The following is an 18,349-nucleotide window of genomic DNA, read 5'->3' on the forward strand; positions in this document are numbered from 1 at the left end:
GACCTCCTCGCGGTTCTCCCTGGAAACTATCATGGTTAATTCCTGATGAATTCATCATGATAGGCTAACTGGCCTGTTTTCATTCTCATCGATCACCCTTCACTGGTGCTCCGCCAGCGTATCCCGTTAGCGCAGGCGGGGTTACCATACCATTTTCACCAATCAGGAAAAGATCGTTTTCCATCATGACCTGGCCGGGGATCGAACCCGGGGCCTTTACGTCAGAGGCAGGCGTGTTGACCGCTGCGCCACGGAGGATGACATTTATAATTATATATTAATTTTCAATAATAGTAAAGATTGTGTCCTACAAAAAAATTTGACTTCAAATGTGACAAAACCAGTGATTTTGATCTAAAGACTAAGTTATTAAACCAATTTTGATAAAATTACGATGGAACCAATCTGTAAGTATATCCTTTTAGATAAAAAAAGATTTTTTCAAATTAGTTTACGACTGACGGAGTTATGAGGTAACAAGCATAAAAAAAATACAATCTAATGTAGAACCTTCTTCATTTTGAAATAGGTTGAAAATGAAATGGTAGTCTTGCTTACATAATTTTTTAATGGATGATGATGACCACCAGTGAGGGATGATTGGTAAGGATGAACGCCCATCGTGACGAATTCCACTAGAATTAATAGTTCCAGATGGTTCCCCACGTGGAGGTCGACCTGATAGCGTATTTTTTGCTAGTAATGGGTCACTTAGACCCCAATATTAACAATCCCTTTCCCCCTTGCTTACATTATTGGTTCACGGTACCCCTACCTTTACCATACTTTATCATCGATTATTGGTAAGTGATGATAGGTGAAGATAAAGTAAGGACAGTTGACTCATCGTGGCGAATTCACTCCAGATACTGTTCATGCCTGTAAGCTACCAGTTACCGTCGAGTGACCACCAGCCCGACTGACATCACCATTAACAATGCTGTGCACCTGTACGTGACTCAAATTACCAGTATAGTTTCGTGAGTCAGTCGTGCGTACGCGTTTGTTTGCGCCAAATGTACTTACTTTTTTTTTTCTGAATTCACGACGTCACCTGTCCGTTGCGCAGTGTTTTGAGAAATTTAATCATTATCATTTCACTCATATCTGTCCACTGCTGGACATAGGTATCTCCCATAAACTGCCATAAGAAACGGTCCTGAACCAACTGCATCCACATTAAATATAATTAATAGGTTCCTATTAGGGATGGGTAATATATAAGAATATGTATATATTTTGATTGCAATATCTATATATTGGTCCAATAATGAATATATTAAATATCTGTTATCCAATATCGAAATGAAGAACTCAATTGAAATTAATATATTAATATAATAGATAGGTATGGGGGGGAAAGGGATTGTTACTAATGGAGACTGAGAATCCCATTGCTAGCAATATACCCAACCAGGTCGACCTCCTCGCGGTTCCCCCTGGAAACTATCATGGTTAATTTCTGATGAATTCATCATGATGGGCTAACTGGCCTGTTTTCATTCTCATCTATCACCCTTCACTGGTGCTCCGCAAGCGTATACCGTTAGCGCAGGCGGGGTTACCATACCATTTACGACCATACGATCTATATGTGCAATATCGAAATTGATAATGACCTTTTTACGCCATTAATCTTGAAAGGAAATCAATACATGCATAGATATTGGTGCGGTGGCGATATTACCAATGCCTAGTTCCTATTGTTATGATTTTATTTAATATACACCACCAATGTAAATATGTTGATTGTGGTACATCACTAGTGCGTAATAAGATGGCGTAGACGCCATCTTATTTCGATACTTCGATACTTTATAAATTCATATTGTCGAATCAGCCTTTTATAATTACTTAAGTCCATTGCCTTTATCTACCGTCCGACATACTAATCACGATTATTTATTTATTTATTATTAGTGTTTACCCGCGACTTCGTCCGCATGACCGTTAACTGGTCGGGGTGAAATGTAGCCTATGTCTCCATCCCATAAAGTACCTGTATACCAAATTTCGTTGTTTAGTTGAGTTGTTAAGGTGCCAAGATGTAACAAATAAACGCACTTTCACATTAGTAATGATTTGTTATCCAAACAAATAAATAATCGTGGTAAGAACTCGTTATGAGATAAAACCAGGGGGCCTACCATGAAATGAAATTCCGAAATTTCGGACTCAATTTCGTGTTTTTCTTCGTACCTAAATCGACCCAATAAATGGAACTTAACGTTTCGTTCGTCATAAATCCTATCCTAATAGCCCAGAGGAACGATATTTTAATATTTTTAATAATTTTAAGCGGCATGTATTAAGTAATTTTAACATCTAATTTCTATTTAGTTCGTCCCCGAAATTTCGGAAAACATTTCATCATTTTAATCTAGAAACTATTGAACCGATTTTATTAAAATTTCTATAGTGAAATACAATACCAGATATTACAGATTAAAATATATACATAAAGGTACAAAAGGCTATCTTATATTGCCATACACATTATCGCTATGGAAATCTCTTACAGACAACCTTTGATTAAAGGAGAACAGATACGAGTAGAAGTGGGTAGATAGGTGGCAAAAGTGAATTAGTAATTTTTACGTGCATGAAATACGAAAACCATACACTGCACAAAAATATGTAATACATGCCATTTATACATACATACATACATACATATCTGTCACGCCTGTCTCCCATTAGGGTAGGCAGATTGGAACGAAGTAAAACAAATATGCCATTTATTAAACTACTTATTATAACAAATAATATATAATACATATACATACACATATAAATATATACGTAGCACACACAAGGCAATATTATAGTAAAATATTACAGAAGGAAGGAGAAGAATCACTACAAACTAAGAAAATGCCATTTAACTTGTTAAACGAAGCTAGTTTATGAGGTAACAAATAAAAAAAAACACGACATTGACAATAATTTGACCTTTAACCAAATACAACACCGAATGACCTAATAACATCAAGTGACATGTTACTATGTGAGGGACACATCCGTCCGATATCAACTGGGAAGTTCGTCTGACGCACAACGGCGATGTTCCATTGTATGCAGTTTGTACAATGTTATACCTTCGTTCCAGTGATACTCTCCAACTATCTATCCCCTATCACTGTACTGGTTTCGCTTCAAATTCTTTTCTCCTGCATTCTTCACGACTCTGGAACGCGCTTCCTGATACCATTAAGAGACTACCGACTAAACCGTCTTTCAAAACAAAACGTTCATGCCCACTTTTTTTTTTACTCTACTCGAACAGTAAGTACTTTATATTATTCTCAATTTCATGTATAATATAGTATATGTCATATATGTGTAAGTATATTTGCTATTTATATATATTTATTCGTTTATATATGTAATTTTAGTATGTATGTACATATATCAATAATTACTAGTACCGCATTCGAGTATTCTGACACTTTCCTATGGTTGACTGGGAGAGAATGCTTTTAGTATTTAGTCCGCTATGTACATATTTGTTTGTACTAACGATTAAAGAAATAGACGGACGGACGGACGGACGGACGGACGGACGGACGGATGTATGTCCATATGGACAGATATATATATATATATATTGGTCTTAAGAATAAAATTTCTGTTTGATATGAATGTGAAATATTAATTTTAGAGATTGATTTAGAGGAAGACGCCTCAGAATCGACTCGATTGTCACATAAGTTCTCTCTAAATGAAACTAGAAACAATTAAAACATAATCAGTTAATAGAATTTGTATTTCTTCTACTATTGGACATCATTAGACTGTCTTATGGTCGAGCCATTTATCCATTTTTTTTTGATGGATGAAAATGGAATGGTAACCCCGCCTGCGCTAACGGTATACGCTTGCGGAGCACCAGTGAAGGGTGATCGATTAAAATGAAAACAGGCCAGTTTGCCCATCATGATGAATTCATCAGGAATTAACTATGATAGTTTCCAAAGGGAACCGCGAGGAGGTCGACTGGTTGGGTATATTGCTAGCAATGGGATTCTCAGTCTCCATTACTAAAAATCCCATTCCTCCCTATGTATTCATATTTTAGTCGTCGTGGTATGGTCCCGGCATAGATTGGGCCACCTCTTTCTTACCCGTGGGTTACCCACCGGTTAGAAGGCAGGGGTAAGAGGTGACTAAGGGAACTTAATGGTTAAGGGATCGGCAGCAGCGTCGCTCTTTAAACATAACCAAATCCTAATTACGGTAGCCAACCCGCCTGCTAATCGTGGCATTTACTAGCAAAACTTCCCAATAGAAGGAGGCCTATATTCAGCAGTAGGCAAGAAACAGCTGATATGAGAGTGATACTTCATAATCCCTTTCCCACTTACATGAATTGTAGTACTATATGGATTTATTTCTCTTTGTCTACCCCATAAGAATCCTTAGTCTACCATGAAGATGAATAGCTTATAATGCAGTACATTTATCAGACGGAACCCCGGCAAGTTTTTGACAACGTTTCCTCGTGCATAGAGGACATTTTATATTTCTTATTTCGACCGAATAAATCAAAGTAACGGGATAAAGTTGGCAGCTTCTGTTTCACTACAGTTTAGGGTGCGTCGTTGTATTTATACGGCTGTTTCACCGGTGGTTTTCTCTGTGGACTATATTTAATTTTATGGACAGTTTCCGGCGTTTGTTTTGATCTGTTCTGCTTACCATATACACAAATGGTTTTTTTTTTTTTCACTGGTGTTAATAATAAAATTACTTTCGTGTTTATGTGTCTAACGATTCGCCCTAGCTTTGCTCATGTACATAGAAAGAGAAATTAGTATTAAATTATCCTATTAAAGCAAATATATTTTTTTATTCTTTTGGTTTAGTTTATTTTAGTTTTCGTAGGAATATCTTTTGTTTTTTTTTTTAATAATATAGTCTATGTTACCTGCTGAAAATGTAACTTTTTATATGTGATATTTTTTTTAAAATCGATTGAGTACTTTTTGAGTTTATCCATTACAAACAGATAAATAATTAAACCTTTTTATAATATTATTATAGATAAGTACTTAGCAGTAACTATTTAAAAAAGGAGGCTGCGTATCTTTTTTTTTTGTTTATTGTAAATAAACCGTAATAGTGTGGATGCAATTATGTAATTGTTTTTTTTTTTTTCTAAATTTATTATGCAGCACTATCCTGTTTCGAATTAAGCCGTAGTTGTAAAAAGTTTCTATGTATTGTACATAAAAATTTTCTAATTGACAGTAAAATCCGCATTAAAATCGTGACTTAGTTTTACATTGCTTACGATAAATAACTAGATTAAATATACGTAGACATGAATGTTTGCATTCCGTGGAATCGAACTCACGGCCACCGTGTGTCGGGGTGGTGTGTCAAATCGCAAAAATCATCAACGTACAACTTAACAATTACTTATTAGTCAGTAAATAATAGCCACTTGCGTGCCTTTTAGATAAATACACGCGCATTCTCTAAACGTTCCGCGTTCTTGGCTCTGATTCATGAACGAAGAATTATAAAAATAGCGCAAATAATAACGTAGTCTCTAATCGTCTTTAAACACTATTTATGTTTTACGCGCTTCGTTCATACCATTTATTGAATTTTTATTGTTTTCTGAACACCTTATAAATTACATTTTTGTTTTTTTTTTTTTCATATACAACTTAGAATGGCAAACAAGCTGACGGCCCACCTGATGGAAAGTGGTAACCGTCGCCTATAGACATGAGCAGTACCATGGACATAACAGAGTATACTGTTTCGCCCATGATACCCCCTATGCGTTGCCATTCCTGAGGAATCAGGTGTTATTCCTTTGTACCCTGTAAATTCACGCCATATCCCACGCTTCAAATCGCAACAGCCATGCAAACACAACTCCTTCACAGTTGAAACACGAATGGGACAGAGGTATCCAAGCAATCGACTTTTGTACAAAGTCTCCCTCTGGTGACATGTACATTAAATTTTATTTAAACAGGTTTAAATATGCAATTGAGTATTCGTGAAACCTCTACCCCATGATGAATGGTTGGTTATATTCAGTAACTGGCGTTAGCGTAACGCGGCTAGCGTTCCCGTTTAACTAAGAACTATAAAAATACCACAAATATAACATACTAGGTACTGATTTCCAATAGTCGTTAAACACTATTTCTGTTTTTACGGGCTTCGCTCTCAATGCGTTCATTCAAAACATTTTATTGCATCTTTATTGTTTTCCAAGTATTCTTCTGTACAACGTTCTATAGGTTATGTATGTAAAACTGAAGTTGTTTTTCTTTTTATGATTTTATTGCATACAAAGTCGCTCTTTTCATTTTAAAACAAATATTACGCACCGACGAAAACGGACTTAAATTCAAATATTTGAATTCAGAACGCGGAATTGTGTGTCAAATGTACAAAATGCGTCCACGAATGTAGAATTTTACATGCTCCGCAAAAAAGAACTATATTTACAGTTTTAATTGTGACTAAATTAGTATGGACTGTTGTCCATACTAAATTAGTCACAATTAAAACAACAAAATAATCATACTATTTGAGAATCTCCTCCTTTGTAGGTTGCTTAATAAGGACTGGAACAGGTGAAACCGTAGGGATACCTCATTTATAATCCGAGGGTAACCAAGCGTGACTCGATGTAGTATTAACGGAAACCAAACTTAGCTTGTGTATTATCATTTGGTTCAATCGAGCGGCAAAGGGACGGTATATGCAAATGCCCTTACCAGAATATTCCACAATATCCTATGTGCTTATTTACACATATTGTACTTTAATCCGATTAAATACGATTAAATTTTATTTGAAATTACTGGTTTATAACCGACTTCAAAAAGAAGGAGGTTGTCAATTCGGTTGTATTTTTTTTTTATGTTTGAAATGATCTACAATTGAAGTAGTTTTTTTTGTAAAACACAAGTTTAAATTATGGTTCACCACATAGAAACTTAGTAGAAAAGTTGTCTATTTGGGTACTTCTGTCCCCCCTCATGTTTCTGCCGCCAAGCAGCTATGCTTTCATAGCTAGATTAGGTTATGTAAAATATAGAGTATATATATAATAACATCTGCCTTAGGAATAGCAACGCAAAAGAGAGGGTACCAAAACGAAGTTACCTAATGCACACAGGGCGTCACAGTGTAGGTTTTCTGTATTGTCTATAGAGCTGTTCATGTGACGATTACCACTATCCACGAGGTGGACCGTCAGCTTGTTTAGGTACCATTAGGAAAATTGTACTAAAAATATTTTAGTAAAATTAATAATTCATTAACATAGGTTGTTTGTAAGAGATTACCCTAGCTAGAAGATCGCCTTTTGTACTTTCATGCCGTATGGTCCCGGCATAGAATAGGTTACTCCTTCCTTTCCCGTGGGTATTGTAAGAGGCAACTAAGGGAGGGCGAGGGATGGGCAGCAGCGTCTCCCTTAAAACATTTCCAAAGCCTAACTGCGGTCAATGCTCCTGCCAAGCATAGCAAGTACTGACACGACCTGCCCAAAGCTTATGTTCAGCAGTGGACAGATAAAGGCTGATATAATGATTGTACCTTTATGTATATATTTAATCTGTAATTTATGTTACGGATGAATTCGCACGCGTAGTTTATATTAAATAACTTAGACAGAGTACTTGTTGCATATATGGCATCCCTATCTCATTTAGTTGGACATTGCAATTGTAGATGGCAACACTTTTTTCTCTATAAATTATTGGTGCCCATTAATTCTTCTCTTTCCGCGTCTAGGGAAAGTAGATAAAGTTTTGTTTGAGAAATCAGTTCAGTGTACGATAGGACTGATATACCTGAAGAAGGTAAAAGCCCTTAAAATAATAATAAAAAAATAATAATAAAATAAAAGATTACATATGGACGCTCTTCAGTCACTTTGTGTTTCATTTAAATAATAATTATAAAAACCATTCTGCCTGCCCTATCATATATTGTAGAACAGTACTAAAATGTCCTAGCATCTCGATAATAGAGCCAGTGCCTTATAAAGTAACTACTGCATCGTTGCAATATATCATCTAAGCCATGTTTCTCAAGTAATGGCCAAGCTAAGTATATCCGTTATCTGATGTCATCAGCAATTTGAAATGATGGCTAGAACATGAATATTTATACGGCAGAGATAATTTCTCGTGCTTATCATTATGTACTAATATTATAAATGTGAAAGTGAGTTTGTTTGTTACCTCTTAGCGCTTTAACGGCTACCTAACCAACTATTATGAAGTTTTTTTTTAATGGATGATAATGGAATGGTAATTCTGCCTGCGTTAATGGTATACATTGGCGGGGCATCAGTGAGAGATGATAGGTGAGATAGAAAAGGCAGGTCATTCAGCCCATCCTGTAAAATACACGTGGAATTCTGCATGATACACACACTGTACTATTATGGCGAGTCCAGCTGTTACGTTAATATCATCATCATCATCTCAACTATTATTTGTCCATTGGTGAACATAGGCCTCCCCGATAGGCCATAAGGAACGACCCTAATCCACTGACTAATGCATTTGAGGTCGTCGAGTTCATTTGCATGGCTAAAAATTGTTATTCGTTTTTTTCTCTATATTTCTTTGGGAAAAATATTCAATTTCACTGGTAGATCACTTCTCCATAAGAATACATATAATTTCGATTTAAGCGTATATATTATATAACTGTAACCCTGTATATTATTATTTTAATACATTATATTGCAATATAAACAGAAGCATGTTTGCTTTCTCAATAACCTAATGATTACACAGATCGACAGGCAGAAATAAATTACAAGTAGAATTTCGATTATCCGAATATTCGATTATCCGGACTAATTCTTCGCGGCTCTAATTGCCGATTTAGAAATGGTATTATGTATTAATTGGGTAAATAGGTTATCCATTTCTTTTATAGGTCGTATTTTTTTATATCGTATTGTCTAAATGTAACGTATGTAAAATCCTTTACATAATAAAAAAAAGTATTAAAATTTAATTATTGTTTGATTCGATTATCCGGATTTTTGATTATACGGAATCCCCCTGGTTCCTGAGCCCTCAGGAATGGCAACGCATGGGGGGTATCATGGGCGAAACAGTATGCTATGTTCATGGTACTACTCATGTCCATAGGCAACGGTTACCACTTTCCATCAGGTGGACCGTCAGCTATGTTGTAAAAAAAAAATTGATTCCGATAATCGAGATTTTACTGTATACCTATTTGATCACGGATCTCTAAAAATGATAAACTCAAACATAGAGCCCTCGTCTCTGCTGGGAAATGGTACAGAAATATTTTTTCTCATTACACCCTACTAGTATTACCGGTCACGTCTTGTTGAGTGCACCGTACTGCAACCAGTGCGTTGCGTAGTAATTTTTTTACGATCCGAGCCCCGGATGTTGAACAGTCTAATCTGACAGGTGCATAATGTTGGGGTGGGTTTTTGTAACCCCTGCCTGCTACTTGATTTGAAGCACATGCTTCTAATTTTTGTTAGATAAGATACACAGAAAAAGTTTGCTTGAAATAGTGATCGAGTGAGTGAGTGAGATATAGATAGTCTTTCTCTACATTTTTGGTCTTACGATAATAATTTAGAGAAGAACCTAAGTCAGGAATAGGTTATATGAAAGGGTACATAGCCAGAAAAAAGAGAGCTGATTTTCCTGAATATTCTTTCTCCTTTTTATAAGGCCGATAACGCATCAGTAACTTGTCTAGTGTTATTGGTATTTATGAAATGTGATTATCATTTACCATCAGGTTAGCCACATGCTTGTTTACTATCTCTTCACATATAATAGAAAAGGTAATAATAGATTTTGTTCCACAGTAAGCAATAAAATAATAGATTTTGTTCCAAAAAAAAACGGCATCTTCAGTTGTGGCAGATCAGAGATATAATTTGAAAACTAAATTGCTGAACCGATTTTGATAAAATTTCTATTGGATCAATCTGAAAGTATAACCTTTCAGATAAAAAGGGACTTTTAAATTGGTTTATAAATAAGGGTGTTATGAGGTTAACAAACATGAAAAATAATATTGAATTGAAAATGTTCTCTTTTTGTAAAGTCGGTTTAAAGAAAAATACACGTGTTAACTCAAACAATAAATGATATTATTTATGATAATGCTCTAAATCATCTTTAAGCATAACGTTCAATTTTGTAAAATGTCTAATACGCATATCGATTAGTGGCTTATTGGTTAAATATATCAAAATAGGGTTTCGTATAGTTATGGTGACAGTGTAGGACCACCTTCCTTGGAGATAGTCGTCTGCTTGACGTCATTTATCGTCGTTTACGACCTTGCTGAACCTTATCAGCCGGTAGTTGTCGCTTGATTACATCCCCGCACAATACTGATATTTTATAATATTTATGAATATGTCTACTTGTATCTGGGCGTTTTCTGATTTTTTTATTTTTGTTTTTAATTTTTTAACTTCTTTCTTTTTTCTTCTTTTTTTTCTTTTGTTTGTAAACTTAAAAAAATACTTAGTCGAAAATTTCTTTACATTATCAGTCAGCAAATTAGATATTTTATTTATAATAAAATACGCGTGTAATTGGGACTAGTCGTCTATACTATAAATACATTTTTAGAATTAGACGACTATTTCATTTGTCGTCATTACTAACTATATCCCGCTGCTTCGCCTGCGTGAATCGGTACATAAAGTATCCTACGTCCTAAGTAAGGATATAACCTACCCGTGTAGCAAATTTCATTGAAATTCATTCAGTAGTTTTTGCATGAAAGAATAACAAACATCCGTCTATCCATCCTTGCACTTTCGCATTTATTAATTTAATAGGATTATAGTTATATTATGGCCGTGTGGTCCCGCCATTGAATAGGCCACCCCCTTCCTTTCCCGTGGGTGTCATTGGAGGCGACTAAGGGAGGGCGAGATATGGGCAGCAGCGATCTTTTTAAAACATCTATAAAGCCTGACTGCAGTTGCCAATCCGTCTGCCAAGCGTGGCGACTACTAGTAAAACCCCCCAATGGGGAGGCCTATGTTCAGCAGTGGACAGTTAAAAGCTGATATGATGATGATAATAGCTATAATAAATATATACATTCACTTGTTGTACATTGTAATAATTTTGCTGTTACATTGTATTTATTTAATTGAGAATGAGGTCAATGTTATAATCTGGCCGACCATAAGAGTCTGTTAATGTTTATGTAATAAAAGGTAATTAATTGAATGTTCCGATTTTAAACTCACTTCAAACAGAAATAGGTTCTCAATTCGGTTGTATTTTATTATGTTTATTACCTCATAACTCCGTCATTTCTAAACTAATTTGGAAATCATTTTTTTGTCTGCAGGATATACTTACCCTTTAGAAATTTTATCAAAATCGGTTCTGTAGTTTAGCTTTTAAATCAAAATAACTGATTTTGTTATAATTGAAGCCGGTTTTTTGTGGGACACAATCGTTAATTATAATTGGAAATTTCATTTAAACAGTGTTTTTGTAATATTTTTAACAATAATGTGGTTACCTTTATATTAAAATCTGTTGAGACAAACTTTAATTTTTACTCGACTACGGTCAAGCAAAAAGGAGGGTTATGATTTTATAGTATTTAATATTTACATATCAATATTTTTATTATATTTCCTATAGCTAATCTAAACGCTGTACAACTTCTTATCGTTTGTAACGAATTAAAAATCAAAACGGTCGCGCGTGCCGCATAACGAAATACGTTTATGTAAATTTAGTTTGCGTGCACGGGGCGTATCTCCTGGCTCCTGCGTGTATACCTGATAGTAATTCGTAGGACCAACACAAAGTTTGCTACTCGATAAACAGCATGTGTAATATTTTTATTATACTAGACCTTTATTTAGTAAACACTCTTGCCATTCAGCATGTCTATTTAAAAAAGTATTGTAACGAATATAAACGATATATATATATATATATATATATATATATATATATATATATATATATATATATATATATATATAAAGATATTTTTTTAAGTAACAGTGGATATTATATATATCTACTGTTATTTAAAAAGGGATGGATTCGAGGGATGATAGATGAGGATGAAAGCAGTTCAGTTAGCGCATCGTGACGAACTCCATTAATCACGATGGTTTCCAGTGGGAACCGCGTGGAGGTCGACCAGATAGGGTTTTTTTATTGGGTGATAATGGCATGGCAATCTCGCCTGTGCCATCGGTATACACTGGAGGGGCACTAGTGATAGATGACTGATGAAGACGAAAGCAAGTCAGTTAGCCCATCGTGACAAATTCAACTAGAATTAGCCACGATGGTTTCCAGGGGGAACCACGTGGAGGTCGATCTGACAGGGTATATTACTAGTAATGGGGCTATTTTACCCCATTACCAATAATCCCTTCTCCCCAAGACCAGATAGGGTGTATTGCTAGCAATGGCTCAGTTAGATCCCATTACAAACAATACCTTCCCCCCGGAAGAAAAGGGATTGTTAGTAATGGAGAATGAGAATCCCGTTGCTAGCAATATACCCAACCAGGTCGACCTCCTCGCGGTTCTCCCTGGAAACTATCATGGTTAATTCCTGATGAATTCATCATGACGGGCTAACTGGTCTGTTTTCATTCTCATCTATCACCCTTCACTGGTGCTCCGCCAGCGTATCCCGTTAGCGCAGGCGGGGTTACCATACCATTTTCACCCATCCAAAAAAAAAAAAATACCTTCCCACCCAATTTGCAGATTATAATGTCAGCATTATAACCTGTTTTAAGTATAGTGCCCGCGGCTCTCTTTCTACAATACATCTGTACTATTATTAAATGGTCTGAATAACGCATTAGAGCATAAAGTCCTTGAAAAATGTACTATTCATTTTCGACCTGTTTTTAAAAACGATTCGTAACTTGTATGACTCAGCCATCATATAGCGTCATTATCAGTTTTTTAATTTTTTATGCTATGGATTATGTCATAATGTAGTATATAGTAGTAGGTTATACGAAGTAAAATTACATCGATGCACCATATGTGAGCGCTTTTTTTAATAGACCTTGGAGGAGGAAAGAAAGACCGTATTTTTTTATTTCTTCTAAATTTTTTTACTAATGTTGTTGAGATTGATTTCGATAGTGATTTTTTTTTATAAAATTTAAGTTTGAGGTTATATACACAAAATATTGGAGAACTAAAGTATAGTTTGTAATTTCGCCAGACACATTATCAATTGAAATAGAAAGTCAAAGCAATTCCCATATTAAATTATTCGCTATATATAATGAATATAAATTTATTGACACGTATAAGACTGCGAAATTGGTGAGGTCATATGACAAAAAATATTACATATAAATAAAAACTTGTAGAAGTACATATAATATTATATGTAAGATTTCAATTCAAGCATGCCAAGCTGGCTGAATGTCATGGTTACACAAAATGTATAATGTTACCTAAACTTACCACATTCATCGCAATAATTTCATTTAATTTCAAATTTCATTTCAAAAGATGTTCAATAATTAAATTATAATTATAGATATAATATGAATAAATTCCAAATTCAAATCATTTATTGCCTGAATATGGGTACATACATTAGATGAAAATATTTTTACAAGTCCATTATTCCACGTTTTATCATATCGACATGATAATGATTAATATCTGCATAAAATTATAGATTGTGTCCCATAAAAAAATCTGACTTCAATTGTGATAAAACCAGTATTTTTTTGATGGGTGAAAATGGTATGGTAACGGAATACGCTGGCGGAGCACCAGTGAAGGGTGATAGATGAGAATGAAAACAGACCAGTTAGCATATCGCGATGTATTCATCAGGAATTAATCATGATAGTTTCCAGGAGGGAGAACCGCAATGAGGTCGACTTAGTTGGATATATTGCTAGCAATGAGATTCTCAGTCTCCATAAATAACCAAACCAGTATTTTGGTTTAAAAATTAAACTACTGAACTAATTTTGATTAGATTTGTCTATGGGATCAATCTGTAAATATGTCCTTTTAGAAAGAAAAGGAATTTTCCAAATCGGTTTAAAAATGACGGAGGTAATTAATATAAAAAAAACAACCGAATTGTGAAATCCTTCTTATTTTTGATGTCGATTCGAAACTGATTGTTTAAATGTTTTAATTTGTTAATAATTTTATTTAGAAGCTGCTTTATGACAATTTTAGCAAAACTTTGTTTCCTTTTAATTAAATTCTATTATAACATACATTTGCTCATTTATAAAGATATATTAACAAGCGCATAATGTATGTCTAATTCCAATCTACGTAGCCACCCATCATTGATTACTTAACATCCCCCATTACTCTTATGTCGTTAATGGCGAGTGAGTGATCGCACAAGATACCGCAATGCTTATAAGTACGCGGCTGCGTGACAGATGGCTGTTATTACGGATCGTATCTCGTTACGCGGTCTGACGGTCGGCGGTTTGCGAACCAGCAGTAAGAAAGTATACATACGTAGTATAGTAGCGTCTAAAGCCAGATCCACACTAATGCATGCTCAATGTTGAATCTTTATGGTTCGTATGGTAAAGTCATATTCACACTAATAATGCAGATAGGTACCAGTTTTTTTTTTATACAACTTAGAATGGCAAACAAGCTGTCGGCCCACCTGATGGAAAGTGGTAACCGTCGCCTATAGACATGAGCAGTACCATGGACATAACAGAATATACTGTTTCGCCCATGATACCCCCCATGCGTTGCCATTCCTGAGGACTCAGGTGTTATTCCTCCGTACCCAGTAAATTCACGCCATATCCCATCCTTCAAATCGAAACAGCCATGCAAACACAACAATTGTTTTCGGCAATGACGGATTTACCCATTTGCCGCTAGTAGACTATTCCAATTTTGTAGTGTTTATCGACCTTTTTGATTGGGTATCTTAGTTTAAAATTATATTAATTACTATTTTTTTTTAATGAATTGTAATTTATACTTTGATTGTAATAAAAATTAAGCTGCGTGGCCAAGACTTAGAATGGGCTTAGTCCCTTCCTTTCTCGTAACTGCAGTTGCCAACCTGCCTGCCAAGCGTGGCAAATATGTACTGGCAAAACTTTCCTTATGGGTGAGGCCTATGTTCAGTAGTGGACAGTTAATGGCTGTTATGAATGAATAAATAATAAAACTTAGCCTCAGAATTGATGTTCCTAAAATCTGCCGCTTTGGGATTTAGTCTACTCAACTCAACTCGGTCCTACAGTGTTTTGTTTCAATCACGATCAATCTAGAAGTGTTCCGAATTGGATAAAAATATTTGTTTCTATAATTGCTTTTTTACGAGAATCAAATTGTGCGATCATTTCAATTGGAGAATCTGTTCCACGAGATAAATACAATTGTTGTACTGTTTGGTAGTTTGTATTGATACAAAGTTATATTTGTACAATCAATTTTTGTTTAAAAAAAAGTAACAGTTGAATTTCTGGTCCGTTTTCCTTAGCTGAAATTGCATTCTATATTTGTAAAATCAATTTTTGTTTGGAAAAAAAGCAACAGTTGAATTTCTTGTCCATTTTCCTTAGCTGAAATTGCATTCTATATTTGTAAAATCAATTTTTGTTTGGAAAAAAAGCAACAGTTGAATTTCTTGTCTGTTTTTCTTAGCTGAAATTGGCTGATTTTTGACTTTTCGATTTCCAAAATACTAGCTCTTACTCGAATTTTCGTCCGCGTAACTGGGATATATTTACTGACCGGGATTAAAAGAAGCCTATGTCATTTTCAATCCCATATAGTACGCGTCTACCAAGTTTCATAGTGATTGGTTAAGGCGTTATATAGAAACAAACAAACACACTTGTTTATAATATTATCAAGGATTAATCACATGGTATTATTTATTAATGGAATGTAGATATAAAAACGTAATTTTGTAGCTAATTCACATTTGTGACTGGACTTTAGATGTAGAGGAAAACACTTATACTAATTAGATAGATGTAGATGTACATCCAAATTTTTATGTCGTTTTCTGACTCATGTTTCTTTAGGGAAAAAAATCATTTGCCCTATTAAAGTACTTTATTAAAAAAATGTTAATAGTACTGACTACACTCTATATTATCTCTGCGGTTTTTGTGAAATCCTTGTTAATACTATAAATGAAAAAAAAGAGTTTGTTACCTCTTGACGGCATAAAGGATCAACCAATCGTCATTAAAATTTACATAGATACATACATGCTGAGTAATTGACATGGAATACTTCTTACCCCATCCGCGCGGGCAAAGTCACAGTCACAGGAAGTATCCAATATTTTTGTATCTGTCCGGCTCGAAGGACCGTTATTTTCCAAGAGTGTTTTCCATTACAGGCAAATTGTTATGCGTCCATAAAAATATCCGGTTTGGAAATTAAATTTCTGTACATTTTCAAGATGGATTTTAACTGCATTCCACTGGGATAGCTATAAACACGTCGGCGGATCGGCCCAGTTGTGGGTTTAGTGGGGTCAACGGCCTTGCCAGGCGGAATTGTTCGTGAAATGATGTAAACAGATGTGCGAGCTGATGGATAAGGCATTTGTACTCTCGTTTCTTAATATGTAGTAGTGTAGTGTAGGGGTATATTACATTTTTAAATTTATAGGATCATATTTAAATTAATTTAATTTAGCTGGTATTGAATTAACAACATTAGTAAAATGTTTTATATTGAAATTATATCAGATTTCCATATATTCAGATTATTACCAGAGGGGGACTTTGTACAAAAGTCGATTGCTTGAGTACCCTGTCCCATTGGTGTTTCTACTGTGAAGCAGTTGTGTTTGCATGGCTGTGTTTCGATTTGAAGGGTGGAATATGGCGTGAATTTACAGGGTACAGAGGAATAACACCTGAGTCCTCAGGAATGGCAACGCATGTGGGGTATCATGGGCGAAACAGTATACTCTGTTATGTCCACGGTACTGCTCACGTCTATAGGCGACGGTTACTACTTTCCATCAGGTGGTTCGTCAGCTTGTTTGTTTTCTAAGTCAAACACAACTGCTTCACGGTTGAAACACGAATGGGACAGAGGTACCCAAGCGATCGACTTTTGTACAAAGTCTCCCTCTGGTAAATAATAATTCAGTAATATAGTTAGTAAACATTGTATTGACTAATCGTGCAGTGCAACTTGATCGATTTAATGTGACCGTTTTAGATCTAAATATAATAACTGTTTTATCGATAATTTAATAGTTAGAAATAATATAATTATAGAATTTGATAAATGTTATTTAAATACCATTATCTTGTAACTGCAGTCAACCGGTAGTAATATTTGTTGTAAAATAAAATAAGAATTAAGATGTTTAACGACTACAGGTCGAGCCGAGTCGAGGGCAGTCGGGACATGTACTCGGAGCAATACGGATGTGAATTAAACGAGTTGTTATTTCATATTGACCTATTATTTCTATTATAGCCACCTGATTCCTTATACTACTACAAAAGTAATTCATGTTACATGCGGCGTCTGTAAATAAATATTGTAAATATCTCATAGCCACTTGTCAACATCATTACTTTCTTTTCCATCAAGTAGGTTAATTTAATTGTACATAGATATTTCACCTCTTTCTATCTTTCGCACTGGACGTACAGACATGACAGCGACGTTTAATTTCTACATTCATTTCTGCAGTCATTCTCTCATTATAATGAGAATAATCAAGTTAGTTGTTATTTATTTCCTTCAAACAACTACATACATATGGCCATATGTAATGGTACATCAATGTATTATACATATAGGGTCTGCCATTGTACTTTTTCTAATTAGAATAGTGACTCACATTGATACTTCATGCTTGGTACCGAGAAAAAATATTATTCTATTGAGGGCATTCCTAAAAATATATAATTGGGTACGTGCGTTGGTTAGTTTTTTTGTAAGTTGCCCGCTCCGATGCGAATGGCTCCCAGTCTTCACCCATAGAATTAATTGAAGCGTACAGTGAGGCCCTGTTTTGTATTAAGCGTAAGATCTTTTCCTATTCAGTGATTGGAGGGCGATAATTCTATGGGTTCTATGGAATTCTATTTATATGGTGTTAGTTAAGTAGTGTAGTGATAATATGTTTACTATAGTAATTTAGAATTGTTATTTTTAATGTAAATAAATGTAAATTTTGTTCTATAAATTTGCTAGAATTGTAGTTAGTTATTTTTATTTAAAAACTAAACTACTAAATTTATTATGATTAAATTTCTATGAGATCAAACTAATAGTACATCCTTTCAGATAAATTAAAGGTATTCCATATCGGTTTATAAACAACGGAT

At 34.7% G+C, this 18,349-nt stretch overlaps 1 protein-coding gene across 1 annotated transcript in view; it reads left to right on the top strand.

Annotated features, from left to right (window-relative positions):
- LOC113512189 (myotubularin-related protein 5) overlaps nt 1-18,349 on the top strand; it is a 116,651-nt gene that overhangs the window by 15,007 nt on the left and 83,295 nt on the right. The window lies entirely within an intron of this gene.

The sequence above is a fragment of the Galleria mellonella genome, unplaced genomic scaffold, assembly GCF_026898425.1.
Source record: "Galleria mellonella isolate WM207_F2 unplaced genomic scaffold, CSIRO_AGI_GalMel_v1 utg184, whole genome shotgun sequence".
Classification (NCBI taxonomy): Eukaryota; Metazoa; Arthropoda; class Insecta; order Lepidoptera; family Pyralidae; genus Galleria; species Galleria mellonella.